This window comes from Pseudopodoces humilis, chromosome 19 (genome assembly GCF_049639895.1).
Source record: "Pseudopodoces humilis isolate 2021_Gansu_Grassland_sample_001 chromosome 19, ASM4963989v1, whole genome shotgun sequence".
In the NCBI taxonomy this organism is placed as follows: domain Eukaryota; kingdom Metazoa; phylum Chordata; class Aves; order Passeriformes; family Paridae; genus Pseudopodoces; species Pseudopodoces humilis.
This window is the reverse complement of record NC_142218.1, coordinates 1,588,553-1,604,771: the sequence shown is the minus strand read 5'-3', so window position 1 is coordinate 1,604,771 and position 16,219 is coordinate 1,588,553. Positions and strand designations below refer to the sequence as shown.

Genomic DNA, 16,219 nt, shown 5'->3' with positions numbered 1-16,219 from the left:
TTTGTTACATGGTTTAATTCTTAGAAGTGCAATAATTTTTTCAGTGTATGCTTATACATTCATTTCAGATGGTTTTCAATTTAAAGACTGAGAAGAGTTTCCAAGCTAACTCCTTTGGAAGGATTCTCCTCAGTTTTTAGCTACTCCTTTAACACCTTAGGATGTGTATTTCCCTGCAACTTTTATTAATAACAATCCATATAAATGCTTCACTTATTCTCAATTTAGGTGGGTGTTTTTTGTTTGCTTCTTCTTGAATACTTCCATTGCTTCTTCATTTTCAAAATTTGTTCACATAGTACACAGAGAAAATTAAAATAAAAAGAATGACAAAAGCTGTATTTAAGACTATTACCCTTCAGCTTGTACCAGCTAATTGCACTGTCACATGGCTTCTAAGCTTCACTGTGGGAATTACTTGCCAAAACAGATTCTTATTTTCTTACAGACCCATTTTCACCTTCTGTACTGTAATCTTTCTAAAAACTGTGCCCACTGCCTTTCAGAATGACTGTAGCCAACTTGTCTCTTTTTTGCTACAGCTCCTTTCATAAAGGGGCAGCCTTTTGTAGTGATGGTCTCTGAACTGCCCCATAAGGATTTGCTGTGCCCACACCCACAAGCAGTGCAGTGCAACAGGAGTGGGGCCAGGTAGGAAGGTCTGCAGACCTCAAACCCACATGGGATATGTTCTTGGAGTTTTAGTTTGGAACCGCTCTGCTGGGATCCCACAGTCCCACAGCAGCAGGACCACAGCTTCCAGTTTAGTTTCATCCAAAAGCAACTTGGCTTCCTTGATCCAAGCTCATTTCACAAGTCAAATCAAGTGCAGTCTGTGAGAACATTCAGTGGATTGATTTCCAAAGTATCCTCCAAATTAAAACAATTAAACCACTAATTAAGATTGCTTTTTTTCCTGTTCTCTCTGCTATGTATTTTGGCCCTGAGGAAAACCTCCACTGGTCTCTCTCACATCCACTGACTCTTCTCAGTGTTCAATCTTTTTGTATTACTTCTGTTCTCCTTCTTGAATTCCCTGCATATGGACCTGAGTATTTTCATGTGTGACCTTGCTTGGCCACTTTGTTTCTAGACTGCCACCTTTTACTCCTTTTCGACAGTTTCAGAGGAGATTATTTTCCAGAATATTTTCGTTTATAAAATTATAAAAAGGAAATCCCAAAGTTTCTCATTCTTCATCAGTAGGAGAGGTGTGCTTTTTCCCTTCTTCTGTGCAAAATCAAGGCTAGAAAATTGCTTCTACAAAACTACTAGGAAGTTTTACCTGCTGTGCTTGGGTCTAAGTAAAAATCAGTGTATTTTTAGTCAAATATATTAAGATTACATTTAGAGTATATGTCTATTTAATACGAATGATGAATGCTGTAGGTAAAAAAAAAGTGCCATAAAGCACAACATATTTGTGTCATCAAACAAGGTAACAGATTGTCTCCCTGAGGCCTAAGTGATGAGCCAGACCACAGAACTGCTTGTTTTGTGTAGAAGGAAGATCAGTAACTGAGCACCACTATCTGTGTAAGCACAAATGGGTTTTTTTCACAAGGAGGATAATTTTCCACAAGTACTAAGCATCTAGAGAGAAGCTGAAAAACTGAGGTTTCTTTTCCTGTTCATTCTATGCCTTACAGATAAACAGTGAAGCCCACTCTGTGCCACATTAAAGTGAAAAAGTCCAATTCTTATGACTCTCCACATTTCTGGTACTGGAAAAAACAAATTACACTCCTTTCTTTGAAAGAGCAAGAAGGATGAGCCAAGAAACTACAAACTGACCTGTGTCATCTCAGCCTCAGGGAGGTCAGGGAGCAAATTCTTGTAGAAGCCATTTCCAAACAATGTGGACAAGAAAGTGATTTGTATTAGTCAGCATGGATTTATAAAAGGGAAATGATGTCTGACAGACCAGAGCTTTCCTTGAGAAGATGACTTGGTAGCTGGGACAACACCATGTCCTACAACATCCTACATCCCCTACAAGGGGATGAAACGGGGGCCAGGCAGGACTAGGAGACACACTGCAAGCCCAGATGAAGGGCAAGGTCCCCAGGGCTGGGATCAGAAGTGCACTGTCCAGTTAGAACCCAGCACTAGTGCTGTAGCCCAGGGGTACAGACTTGACCAGTAAGTTCAAGACCTTGTTTAACTTCCCGATTTAAGTCCTGGACCCAGCTCACCCTCAGAAAACATGCTAATGGAACAAAAATTCCACAAGGGGAAGTGCAAAATTCTATATGTGGGGAATAATAAACCCATGCACCAGTAAAGGCTGGGGGGCAGCTGGACAGAAAGCAACTCTGCAGAAGATACTGGTGCTGTTGTACATGAACTAGCAATGCTTCCTCACAGTAACAACAAATAAAAGGGTTGCCAGCATCCTAGATTAGGAAAAAGCATCACTAGCAGCATGAGGAAGGTGATCCTTCTCTTTCATTCTAATTCTAGGCTCCCTAAATCAAGAGTGTCACAGATGTAGTGATGTGACACCTGCAAAGGGCTATGGAGACAAAGTGATTGAGAAGAGGCTGAGAACGCTGGGATTGTCAAGTCTGGAAAGGAGAATGATCAGGAGGATCTTATCAGTGTGTATAAATACTTGAAGGGTTAAAAGGCTGAAGGCAGACTGTCCCTAGCAGCATTCAGGGATGGGACAACAGCCAGTGGGCACAAATTAAAATACAAGAAATTCAACTTAAAAACAGGGGATGGAGTTATTTATTTTCTGTGGGGTGGCTGAACAGCAGAGAAATTGTCGAGAGAGGTTAAATCACCGTTCTCCGAGCCATTCCAAACCTGACTGAACACATTACTGACTGCTCTAACTGGCCTTGCTCTAAGCAGATGAATTTGGATCAGGCCATGTCCAGAAGTCTCCTCCAACCTCAAGTATTCTGTGATTCTTCGAGTTCCCTAAAACAACCTCCTGCTGTACCCTGTCCTGTTCCTCCTGTTCTTTTTGGGTCCCTCTCCTCTTCTCTCTAAGAGCAGATTCCTCTTCTAAAGAGACATCTATCGAGCGTCTCATATAGGCTATTTTTTTTTAAACTGAGGACCCCTTTCAGTGTCCAGTTATCAATACAGCCTAAGTTTTACTAGTTTGACTAGAAAGGCACAGATTGCATAAATCAGCATTGCACTTTCTTAAGGTTCAGTAATGTTCATCTTGAACATCAAGATTTTCATTTCTACAGCTTTTCCCAAGTCCTACACTAAAATTCAATGCACAAGTCTACACCAGGTGTTTCTTCTGACTTCTAAGAACTATTTCCATTATTGCCGCTGCATATTATAAGGAACAAAGCAATACAGCTTGAGCAAATTTCCTACATGTCCAGCACTATATAGATGTGTTAGTTACCTCCAATTAGTGACAATAGGGGAACATGAAACTGAAAAACATGCAAAAGTCAACTGGTTCAACTGTCCCAACATAAAGATGTTACTGGACACTTCATATGCAAACATGGTTGATTTTCATTTTCTTTTGCCCTAATAAGAAATCTCATAAACTCACATATTACCACCTTGGAACCTGTGGTATCCCATAGTTATAAAAACAACATCAGAGATGAGAAAAACATTAAATGTTACAGCTTATACTCTGTTTATTCAAAAAGATACCATAATTTGTTGATGCTTTCATATATTTCCTTCATTTTAACTTATATGGTTATTATTTACCCAAGCAAGTCTGGACAGTTACCTGTATGTTGCTCCATATCTCTCCCATGCTTCTTTAAAGCTGCTGTCCTGGTACTTTCAGTCAAACTAATTACTCTCTTTTACCTAAAAAATATCCAATCTCTGACACATTTAGTCTGGAGAGTCGCTTAAAGGATGCTGATCCTCTAATAGGTTCTAAAAGCTTCTCCTAAGTGTCTATATAAATTAATCCAAACCTCAGTGGGAAAGATTGGCACTGAAGCTTCACTTATGACACCAAAACCCAACAAAAATGATGCTGCCAAAAATCCCCATAATGTCTATATGGGTAACTTGATTTTGGAGGTATAATATAGCTGCATACCATAATATAGCTGCCTTTCCCATCAATGTGCTCTTCTACTTTAGCTTTTCACATATCCACTGACTTTCATTTTCCAGTGCCTACATTTATCTTCCCTATCTCATTAGTACAGATATACCCACACACCATCACAGCTCACATTACTGCTTTATTTTCCAATTAAAAAAGTGGAAATAGTCAATCTTCATGAGCAAATTTCAGAAACTGCAGAACTTAACTTGATGCTTAATGGGAAGAGATAAAAGACTGGTATCACTGGATATGTTAAGAGAACCACTTGAACTTTAACTAATTTTACATGTTCTTTTGAGACTTTGTGACATCGTCTTGTGTCACTGACTTTGTGTCATTGGAAGAAAATCCATGGGTTTTGTATTTTTAAATGCACTTCAAAAGCATTACTTTTGAAGTGTGTTCTGCCAGTTGATGGGGGCGATTTAAAGGACACAGACACCAATGGAAAGAATGGTCTTATGTGACTACGAATATTAAGGCAACACAAAAGTAAAATAATACATTCAATAAAACTACACACTTGGCTTTAGCAACAAGCAAAAAGAAACAAGGTAATGCACGTAATAATTGCTACATGAGAGACAGGATAATAATGACTGAGAAAGATACATCACTAATTGCCTGAATACTCCACCATCATCCAGAGTTTGCAGTCGCTGGGGAGCCCTGCTCTGCAGCGAGGAACTGGAGAACCCTTCCCAGCAATTGGGAAAATCCCACATGGTACTCATAGGTGAGGTCTCCAAATTCACCTCAAAAATGGGTCCAGCTTTTATAGGTCCAAATCAGCAAGTCAAAATGACTTGATTATATTTTTAGAGCAGAAACACCTGGGTCTCATGGCACACCTCACGACCAACAAGGACCAGAGCTTGCCAGAGCCCAGACCTTGGCTGGAAGGGTTTTCCCCTAAAATAGCCGACAAACAAGCCTCTATTCAAGTAATTTGGGAAAGTTTCTTAAAATGATACATTTCTTGTAGATAACTACACAAGGTTATACACATCTAGCATAAGCATCTGCATCATTTATTTTTAGCTAAGTAATATTGATGGTGTTAGTCACATTGCCCAGGGTTCATCTTGTAAGTCAGCTCTGGCTGAGGCCTGATGTTCAGGCCTAAGCACATCAAAGAGTCAGTAAGGAACACTTTCTCTGCTGTAAAATAGCACAGTAAAACAAAATATGTGGCCACCACCTTCTGTTTCACCACCTACCTTGCAGCTTTGGAACAAGTCCCTTCAGAAGCAGTTCCACATTAAGTTATTAACATAGGACAGCACCTACAGAGGATTTCATAATCTCTGGCCATTAGTTTAACTTCTTATTTACAGCTCAGTGCTTGCTTCACATTATTTCCCCATTCCTTTCTCAGAGCTACATTTCATTATCAATGGTTCATACACATACCTAAATCAACCTACAAAAAACTTTTAACTCTGGGGAATGAAAAAAAAAAGAAAGCTTGACCATTAAATTACCCAATTACCTGTAGTCATTACTAAGAATGACAACTTCAGCAGCCACTACAGTTGTTGTACGTGTTTATACGTTTGTAAAATTGTACAGTTGTAATGTTTTTAGAAGTAGCTTCTGCAAAGACTGTTGTCTACCAGCAAAATGTCAGCCCTGATCATCTCACCTGGAAGCCTCAAATGGAGCAGATACAGTTTCCAAAAGCACAATGCTGATGTCTACATGAATCTGAACATGATTTTTCAGGATGTTCTGCGCAGGACTGTCCAGCACACAATGCACCTTGTTTTAAGTGCCCATCAGCACCAGTGAAGGTTTAATGAGCACAGAACTACCTCCCTCTGTGGGTATAGGCATGAACAGAACCCCAGAGACACCTCCACTCCTTTGCTCCCAAGAACACAGATAAAAAGGCCCATGGAGCTTTCCGGAGATATTGCCTATAAAAACTTGCTAAACAGATCATCACTGTAGATACCTGAGCAATAAACAAAATTGAAACAGACTGTACAGCTCTGCAATTCAGCATGACAACACTCATCAAAGAAATGATGAATCATTCCCTACTACCAGTGACAACCATACATCTGAAATGTGCTGATGACTTGAAATCTCTTGAAAAAGAAAGCTCTTTGTCACTTGCTGCTTGTACCTGCTTCAGCAAAGTACATGGTATAAGACAGGTCCTGTTGATTGACTCAGCTGTGGGAAGGAGAACTGCTGCAGACAACGCACTCAAACTCTGACAGGTAACTTGTTACCAAGGTATGACTACACATACACTGCCCCATAAGAAAAATAAGCTGCTTCTCTGAGTATTCTTAAACAGCAGAATCAAAGAAACTAAAAGTGGAAAGCCACTATTTGCAACAAAATGAAGTAATATTGCTGTGTACAAAATTTAGTGTCAGCTGAATATAAAGGTTGCATTTTTCCAAGCTAAACTATTTATTACTAAAGTAAATCCAAAGGATGTAATGGAAATTACAATTTCAGGGAGGGGAAAAAGTACTGAGATTGTTTAAGTCAACCCTGAGGTATCTGAAAGTCTGCTATGGGCCGCTGCCTCTTCCAGAACTGAAAACTACTGCACGCAAAACCTTGAGTTCCAGAGGAATTGTCTTCACATTTTCTAATTTCAATGGAAGTCCATTACCTCCTTCTTGGGAATTTTTTATAAGTGACCAGATGGCAACACAAAAGTACAGCCATGGGTGGACAACACAGCCATCCCAACCCTGCAAAATCTGTCTGCTTTCTACATTCCATATCATGCCTCTCTGTAAAATAAAACAGAAACTATAGGAGAAAGGTGGCCTAGAACTGTACCACTATTCCAATATTCTCAACACTTCCATTAAACTTGGGTTTTGTGGGGCAGCCCTAGCATTCCACTGACCTTTATCAAAAGATAAAGCAGATGTCAGAAATCTTAATTCTTCCAACTAAAGTAATAAGTAAAATCCTTAAACAAAAGTTTCAGTCTTCACATTGTAGATCTTCTGTGTGAAAAACTGACAACTGTACATTAAATAAACAAAAGAAAAAGATCGCCTTCTAACAACAAACACTGACTGTACCGTTCAATTTCAAGGACTCACCTTACTGTTGGGATACAACTGGAAGCCCATAGGTTGGTGAAGAAGCTTAGAGCTGGCTCCTAAACCAAAACCTGCAGGTGAACCAGAGGTAACTGCACAACCCACACGTGTCAGCAATGTAGCTGCTGCAGCTATGGGGCAGTGCAGATGGGCAATTCTCCTCCTACAGCTGGATACTGCCCAAGGAGTGGGTCCCCCTTCCCCTGGACACTCCCATCTCACAGTCCTTCCCTATCTTTGTGTCAAATCTAGTCATAAACTGGCATTCACTGACCTGTTTAATCCAGGAAATCTTCAGGGAAAAAAGCCTAGGGCCCCTGATAACTGTGAAACAGTGTATTTTTTAAAAACAAATAGGCACACTTTACATGCCCTGGCAAAATACTCTGTGCAGGGAGAGTAACTCATTGTGAGCACACTACACCATATATCCACCCCTTCATGGCTTTTCTGGCTATGCATCATGTGTAACATCAAAAAGGAACACACATACTGGAGCAAAAGAACAGGCCCATAGGGTTATAATGCAATGACCACCTTAGTCAGCACAATATCCTTACAGATACAAACCCTGAGTCTGAACCATGTGAGGAGTTCTAACAGTTTTCTTTTAAATTCTGTACAGATAATTTATCTATTTTGCAATACATTAGAACATTACTGCGTGACAGATTAGAAGTTATGAAGGCAGAAATATAGAATATGAACTATAGAGTTTACTATTTTTAAAACAGGAAGTGAGATTCCAAAAAGCAAAGAAATCCCAGATGCGACACAGGCTCTCTTAGAATAGATCTCATCCCTACTATTACTGTCTGTAAGTCCCCTCCTCTCTCACCTCCTCCATCAGCCACCCTTAACTATGAATTTCACTTTCTGTCTTCTCCACTCAAACACAGTCTGGGCAGCTTCCAGCCTCAAAATGAACAGCCATTAGTCTGAAAATATTTTCACCTCTAATATCCCTCACAGGACAGCATTATTTTGTTCACATTGCAGATGTGAAAGGAAGATGTTGCTTAAATGTTATTTTTTTCTTTAATAACTCAAGCTCTCACTAGTGCCTTAAGTCTTGTAGTTCTGAGAACCTCATGACAAGTGGAAAAGAAGGGAAAGGAGATAAAAGTCATGATATGCCATGCCACACCTCACAGGGCTATGTTAAAAACCTTTAAACCATGGAGAATATCAAATAAACCACCAGCAATGTCAACAGGTCTCCACACAGAACAAATCCACCTGCCCAAACCAGATTTCAGATCAGTAGTTAAACACCCTAATTCAATGGGTGCACAGAAGAACAATGAGAACACTGCTGCCTCACGATAGCTTTTTCATTGTCCTGAACTCAATTTGGTTCAGGCAAATGTTTAATAAATCCTGTGTTGCTCTGGAAATTGGTCCTTTTAATATTCACAAAATGCCTCATTGATATAAGGCAAAAAAAAAAGATATCCTAAAATCTTACTGGTAAACTCAATTCAACAAGCACAAAGTGGAACATGCCAATTATGTGCAGGATTACTGCCCACGGATCCTAAGTTTTCCTCTGTACCTTTAGGTGATGAGCATTTAAATGGAATTAGAAATGTTACACATGGTGAACATCCACCTGAAAACACAGGTAACAGCTGTTTAGTTTGGGTAGCTATGGAAACTTCTTTCATGTAGAGCGAGGTGATCAAAGTATCTTCCTTCAGCATTTCCCTCCTCTTTCCTGTTACCATTATACACATTATTCCCCTTCAAACAGCTGGAATAAGCAACTGCTCTGAAAGCTTCATCATTGAAGTCATCACATGCACTGGGTCAATCACAGACATTTAAGAACCAAGGCAGCTTTGTGATCTTTGAACTGGTGTCTTTAATGTTCCTTCCAACTCAAACCATGCTATGATCCTGATACAAAAAGCAAGTGTCACCAGTCTCACTTTTTATCTTCTAAGCTCACAAATTTTCTTTTCTCTCATTTCCTTTATAAAGTGCCCTTCACATGCAGGATTGCCCAGGAAGTCTTAATCTGAATAGATAGTAAAGGGTGTTGAGGTAAAATCTGGTTAAAATATGCAGCTCACCACTTTCGCAAAAGTTAGCAAGTCTGGTTAAAGATTAGGCAAAATACATTACCATTCTATGAAGATTTTTATATACTGGTCACCACATTTCTATCTAGTCTCTCAAATTAAATACTTACAGCAGTAAGAAATATACACGTACATATACAAAGCGCACACGCACTTGAAGAGACAAGCCTTAATAAGAAAAAATAATCAAGAGCGATCCACGAATCACTTAATTCAGGCTCTAACAAGCCAGAGTAAAAAAACTTCAAAGATGAGGAATCCTTATACAGAACAAACTCACTCCATCTAGCTGCTCTGCAAATAGATGAAAAGAACAGCACTGACAGAGCAAAAACCTCAGGGTGTCAGAAAAGTAGAAGAGGAATATTCAGAGCAACAAGTCTTAATCCATTCAAGTGTTTATGAAGCCAGCAGTGAATAAAATAAAAATTTGGATATCTGAGCACTCTAACTGTTAAGCAAGAACAGTGTTTATTAAAAGTCAGCTAGCACTGGGGCAGTACTAAGGATGGATACTGACCAAAAGTCTGTTAAAAATTAACATAACCCCCTCTTCTACATCTCAGTCCATCTCTTCAGCTTGCTCAGCACTGAGCTTTCCTTCACTTTGTATACTGAATAAGGCAAAGCTAAAAAGGGTAGTAAGTTATGAATGACTTGCCCAGGCAAAAGTTCCATCCTAATCACATGAAACTGAAGGGATCAAAGAGCTTATTTCATTTTTCAGTAAATTAACATCCTTCCAGTCACAAATTTTATATAACAGATAGATATTTCACTGCAAATGGCTATTTATTTCATGAATCGATGAATAAATCAGAAACAGATTGTAGACCTGTCTCACCATGTCTTTTTCTGTTTCAAGATCACCTTAATCTTTTACCTGATCTTTCTTTTCCTTAGTAATGAACTTCAAAAAGATTACTAGATACCCAGTTAATACTTTGAAAGAAAAAATGTGTAAAGGCTACTGTTGAAATAAAAACAGACCTATAAAGAACAGAAAACTGAGAAAAACAGACCTATAAATAATAGAAAACTGAGAACATGAAGATTTTGCAGAGGATGATAGCAACACAGTTGTCCTGAAAGCCCCAGCTTCCGTATCATGGGCTAACAAATCCAGAACTTGAGATCTGCACATTTCAGGTAAAGGTAAGTCACCTAACTTTCACTTCCTGATTAGAAACAAGGTTCCACACAATCAAATTGGAACAATTCCCCTGAAGAGAGTAGGCTTTTTCTTGCTGAGCAACACCACCACTTGAGACTGAGCTCCAGCTTCAGACCCAATGATGTAAATGCAAACGTGACAGGAGTTCTGTGCCTGACTGAAACAATAGGCCTCTCCAAGCAGCAGAGTGGACAATAGCTCGGGCAGGTGGGTGGAAAGCAGGAATTATCAGTTCCCAAAGAGGAGGACTGTAATAAAACATTTTTTTTAAAAAAAGAACAGCAACATACTGGTAAGTTTGATAAACTATTTGAATAACCAGCGCAACAAGATCTGGTATCATGTTTCCCCAGAGGGGAGACAAAAACCTGCTGCTTTGGTGTAGTAAAAGTAGAAATTCCAGGCATAACTTGAGAGCTGGTCAAATGAAACAGGGCCTTGGCTTCTTCAAAACACTCTTTTCCAGTTTGTTGCAACAGTTTCATTTCTATTATGTGTAATTTGCAATTCTTATGAGGAAAAATATCAATCCTTCAGCTCCAGCAACTGTGCACTACAGTAAAACCTGAGTGTCAGCCACTTAGAACAAATGACCAAGTCCCTATTGCTTTAGTCTTCAGAGAGAAGGATGAAGAACCTTTCTCTCATCAAAATGTGTAAAAAGAATTAGCTCAGCTAACAGTCTGACGAAGGCCAAGAAGCACTGCCTAAAGTCTTTAAAAATACTCAAGTTATGAGACAGTAAAACGAAATATCTACAATACTCCCAAGCTGGACTATAATCATGGCTTGTCTACTTCATCTTCTGAGCAGAGCACTCACTTCAAAATGTTGGGCAGCTGGGCAAAGTACAGTTACAGTAAGGACCTGTGACCAGCACTCCTTTGGGTTATGCACTTTCCTCAGCTCTGAGGGCACAAATCAGTTCCTGCAATTACATTACAACAGAATGACAAAAACTAGAACATTACATTAACATAATGGACACCCAAACAGAAAAGCTTAAAAATAAACTCTCAGAAGCACTCCAAGAACCTTCACCATTACTGTGTGCAAAGGGTTTTTTCTTCTACTCTCACCCTAGACTCTTTTCCTTGCTTTCAAGAAAAAACTGAATTGGTTTTACTGTTTGAAAATTCAGCTATTCACTGTTGCTGAATACATTTATCACTTTGTTTAAACAGCTTAAACTCACAAAAAAATGTTTATTTAGATGCTACCATTGACTGATACTACTAATGTGCTGACAAGCATCTTATCTCTTTCACATGCTGTATAATAGGAGGAAGTTACTTTGTAAATCTCTCATGAAACATTTTTCAAGCAGTCTATGACATACTATCTTAAAAAATTATAAATTTAAACCCCTCAAGACAAACACCATGCTCCTTTACTGCCTTTCTTCCTATTACCTTATTCTGTAGTTTTCCCCAAACCATTTTGAAACTCAAAGAACTAAGATAACTCATGTTTCACAACAGACAAAACAGAACTTTAAGAAAGGAGAGAAAAATAGAGGGAAGAAAAAGAAGTGATACTGTTTAACTAATAAATTCATAAAATAATCTTCTCTCAATCTCTCTTAAGCCCTAAAATAACTTTAATCTGTAAGAAGCTTTCAAAGTTAGCACTCAGAAGTCTCAGTTATTTTCCACTCCAAAATTATCTTTCACATCTACTGTATAAGTTCTTGTTTTAAAGGCAAGAAAACTCACTTTGGGTCTGAATGCTACATATTATTCCAAAGATCACTTGGAGGTGAATGCATTCAATGCAGTGATTAAATGTCAGCTAAATCACAACAAAGAATGCACACTAGACACAGTTCAAACAGCTGTAGTGAATGGCAAGGTAATTGTAATTAAATTAGAATTGCTTTGGACTTTCACTTCAAGAAAACAGGAAAGAATTTTACTGTTTTTTCAAACAATAACTTTTTGAGCATTAAAATCCTCAGAACTAAAGATGGTCTGTGATTCATGTTTCATTCTTAAATGCCTGTGCCTTTTCTCAGGTAAATACAAGCAATTGCTGGATCTACTGTCGCTCTCTCAGCTCAAAATGCTTTCTTTCAAATACCAGTCCAGATTTCTCTCCACTTTGAAAAGGTTGATAGGTAGGGTAGCAGAGACCAAGCAAAACAATGAGAAATTCATGAAAATAAGCGCAATATATTGAGAAAAGATGATCTAAAATACCCTGATTTCTGACTTCTTCAATTCTAGCTAACCTATAAAGGTAAGTTGTGCTGGGCATATTTCCTAAAGCATCAAGGGTAAAAAGGCTGCCACAACACAGGTACCCCAAACGCTACACCTGCCTCTTTCTCTGCATCACGCACAGATCAGAAGGTTTTCTGCCAATTTAACATCACAAATCACAGCGATTAAAACAAGCTGAATTCTCGAATATCAGCAAATTAGAGAAACCCATCCTCGAACACTTACATCTCCTTCTATCTCGATAGCTCTGGCACACAAGGTCAAAGACAACCTGCGTGGGAGCGGAAGAGTTAACAGCCAGAACTTGTCCGTGTTTCCAAAATAGAGCTGTGGCACCAACGTTGCCATTCTGCCATGTTTACAAGAGGGAATACAGTTCGGGATAAACCTCTGGCTGTAGTCACGCTTTATCGCTAGGAAACATTCCTTCAAATGTCCGGCTGTACCCGCCGAGACAAAGAAACCGAACCCTCGTACACCTGGAAGGAGCCCCGGGACAGGGGGGGACACACACGGGGGAAAGGAGGCAGTGCAGGAAGAGCTGCGGAAAGCACAGCCCTTTAGGGAGCGAGACCCCGAGAGAGCGAAAGTCTTAAGGCAGATCCTGGCTGCTAGGAACCGTGAGAAGCTGGCGGGGTCCGGCAGGGCAGGGACGCAACACTGCCGGAGACGGCTGGGGAAGGGACTTGGAACTGGAGGCACCGGGATGCGGGCAGGTGCCCCCAGCAGCCGCGGAGGGGCGGCGGGGCCGGGCAGCGCGGGGGTCCCGGGACCGCCGCCCGCGCCCCAGGGAGGGAGCGGTGCTGCCCCGCGGGGCCCGGGGGTACAGAGCAGTGAGTCCGCCCTCAGAGAGCCCCTCCCGGGGCTAGTGGCCCCTCTGGATCTGGGCTCGACTGCGGGTTCCCGCGCCCCCCGTGTCTCCCCGCCGCCCGCAGGATCCCGTTCCCACCGCTACCCCCGTGGCCGCTCTCCGCCCCTCGGCCCCGCTCCGCTCACCGGCCGCGGCTCCCCCGTCCCTCAGGTCCAAGATGGCAGCGCGGCCCGCCCGGCCTCCGGCAGCGACTTGGCAAAGTCGAGCGCGACGTGCGCAGGCGTCGAGTGCCTCGGCTGCCGCAAAAGGACTACAGCTCCCATCACGCCCCGCGGCATCTAATGCGCATGCTCGGTGCGGGCCACGGGGCCGCCCGGTAGGGAGGGACGGAGCGGGGCGGGGCCGGGCCGTGAGGGAGCGCGGGGGGGGACCGCGAGCTGCGCGTTAGCGAGCAGAAATCCATATCCTGTGGAGCCAGGTTGGGAGTGCTGGGGGTGTTCACCCAGGGAAGAGATGGCTCCAGGGCATCCTAGAGCGCCTTCCAATGCCTAAAGGGGCTCCGAGGGAGCTGGAGAGGGACTATGAAGAAGGGCCTGGTGTGACAGGACAACGGTCAATGGCTTTCCACTACCAGAGGGTAGGGTTAAGTGGGATATTGAGAAGAAATTCTTCTCTGTGAGCGTGGTGACGCCATGGCACAGGATGCCCAGAGAAACTTTGGGTGCCCCTGGATCCCTGGGAGTGCCCAAGGCCAGGTTCGACAGGGCTTGGAGCAGCCTGGGATAGTGGGAGGTGTCGCTGCCCGTGGCAGAGGGTGGAACAAGATCTTTAAGGTCCCTTCCAGCAAAAATCATTTAACGAATCTGTGATTCTGTAAACACAATCAATATATGTGTATATGTGTGTTTGTGTGTGTACACACACTACCGTGCATATACACAGAGGGCTCAGCTGGTACAAGAACACCTTCAGGAACCCACGGCCATCCTTGGTCCCACGTTACTGGAAATGAAATCTCTGAGAGCAGAAAGGGACATCCTGGCTAACATGAGTCTATAACAGTGAAGCAGCTGGGACATCACTGCTGTCACTGTGGGCTTTGGGACACAAAATAAAGCCCTTTGTAAATAAAATAATTTTTGTGATTTTTAAGGTATCTGCTGCAGGTGCTTAAACCATTGATATTAATTAACCTTTACATAAAATCTTTTTTGTTTCAAGTGTATTTTTTCTTAATGTGAATGCACTATTGCATAAGTGAATGCACAGAAATTACGATACTCCTCCTGTTTTGACAGTGAGGAGTGAGAGAGTCCACGTTCTGAAATCAGAGGAAAGACTACCCAATCTTCACAGAGTAGGAGAATGTCCTCAATAATTCTTCAGAAAAATTATACACTTTGTAAGTGCAAAGTTTAGCATTTCCTTACAACGGGTAGGGATGTGAAAATCCATCTTGTCTTCCACACATAAACCAATAAGATCTCACAGCCACAATTAAGTGACTGTTTCTGTTGATAAGGCCTCTGTCCCTGACAGCTTGATGGCCTCCTCTGGACTCTGGTGTTAGTGCCTATATAGGACAGGCACCAGGGAGCTTGAGCTGGTCCTAGCACTCACAGGTGGGTTCTTATCAGTGCAGAGTAAAAGGTGAGGTTCCTCACCCCATTGGCTGCACTAATGGTGACACAACCCTGAATGGCCTTCTTTGTCACAGGGTGCTCAGTTGGGGTCCTGCTCATCCTATTGGGACCATAGCACCTCTTCCACCAAATTGCTTTCAAGGCAGCACCCCATGTCCTGCTGAATTTGAGTTACTCCCTCCCAGACCCAGAACTATCTTTGACCACCTGCATTTGTCTTTGCTGAGTTTCCTGAGGGTTTTGTCCACCTTCCTGTAGGACCTCAGTCCCTACTGCTGATTAACTCAACAACATGAAGCTGGTCCTGGTACTGGGGAGCCACAGTGACCATTTCTCCATGGAAGCATTTTTGGTAGTATGGATGTTTACTTGTTTTGGGATAGACACAGCCCTGAGCAAGTACCACACAATGACTGTGGAATAGTCATCAGGTGTCATCAGCACCCATTAGCTCCTAAGCAATTGTCAGTCTTTAACTATGGCTTCATGCTTCTGTCTGACTTAAGGCTGTGTAAAGATTTATAAATGCAGGAGTAGTTTGTTTTCACATAATTTTTCTTTACTGATGTTAAAGCACTTTGTAAGTACTATAAAGTCAATCTTATTCTTCTGGAGCATTTTGTTAGTTAGGTAATTATTCCAGGAAGTGCTTTATATTTTAAAATATTACTTCTTGTCCTGAAATTGTCATCCCTAGAAGGAGAAATGTTGTTGCACTGCCTTGTAAGGAGAGTCTGAATTCATTTCACTCATGAAGATAATGGTATAGTGTCAGAGTGTATCTATTTCTAATTGACTTTAAAATCAGAATTGATTCCTTTGATTTAGGATTTAGAAAAATACCAGTAAGAAAAGATAGATTACTTCCTGTTATCTGCAGAGGGAATTAATGAACCCTTCAGGTTGGCAAGAAACTATTATTATTTCCAAGTAATCTAATTAAAGGGTATAACAAAGACATGCAGCTATTTAATTATTTTATTACCCAATTGCTCTACAGTGCATAATCAGAGAAGTGTGAGGGAGTGATTAGGTGTCTTGAGAACGGAAATGACACAACCAAGATATGTAGATCTTTTAAAGGATGGAGAAGCTACTGGGAAAATTGTGCCTCTCTTCCCCACACACAAGTCTGAAGATTATTTTTC

At 41.3% G+C, this 16,219-nt stretch overlaps 1 protein-coding gene across 3 annotated transcripts in view; it reads right to left on the bottom strand.

Annotated features, from left to right (window-relative positions):
• ITCH (itchy E3 ubiquitin protein ligase) overlaps positions 1 to 13,730 on the bottom strand; it is a 57,835-nt gene extending 44,105 nt beyond the window's left edge. For 2 of the 3 annotated variants that reach the window (XM_005533288.3, XM_014261818.2), the window contains exon 1: positions 13,614 to 13,730. The gene's annotated coding sequence lies outside the window, so the exon portion shown is untranslated. Of the gene's footprint in view, positions 1 to 12,842; positions 12,889 to 13,613 lie in introns of those variants that run through there. The other variant, XM_014261819.2, reaches the window with a different exon arrangement.
• Between the last annotated feature and the right edge of the window lie 2,489 nt (positions 13,731 to 16,219).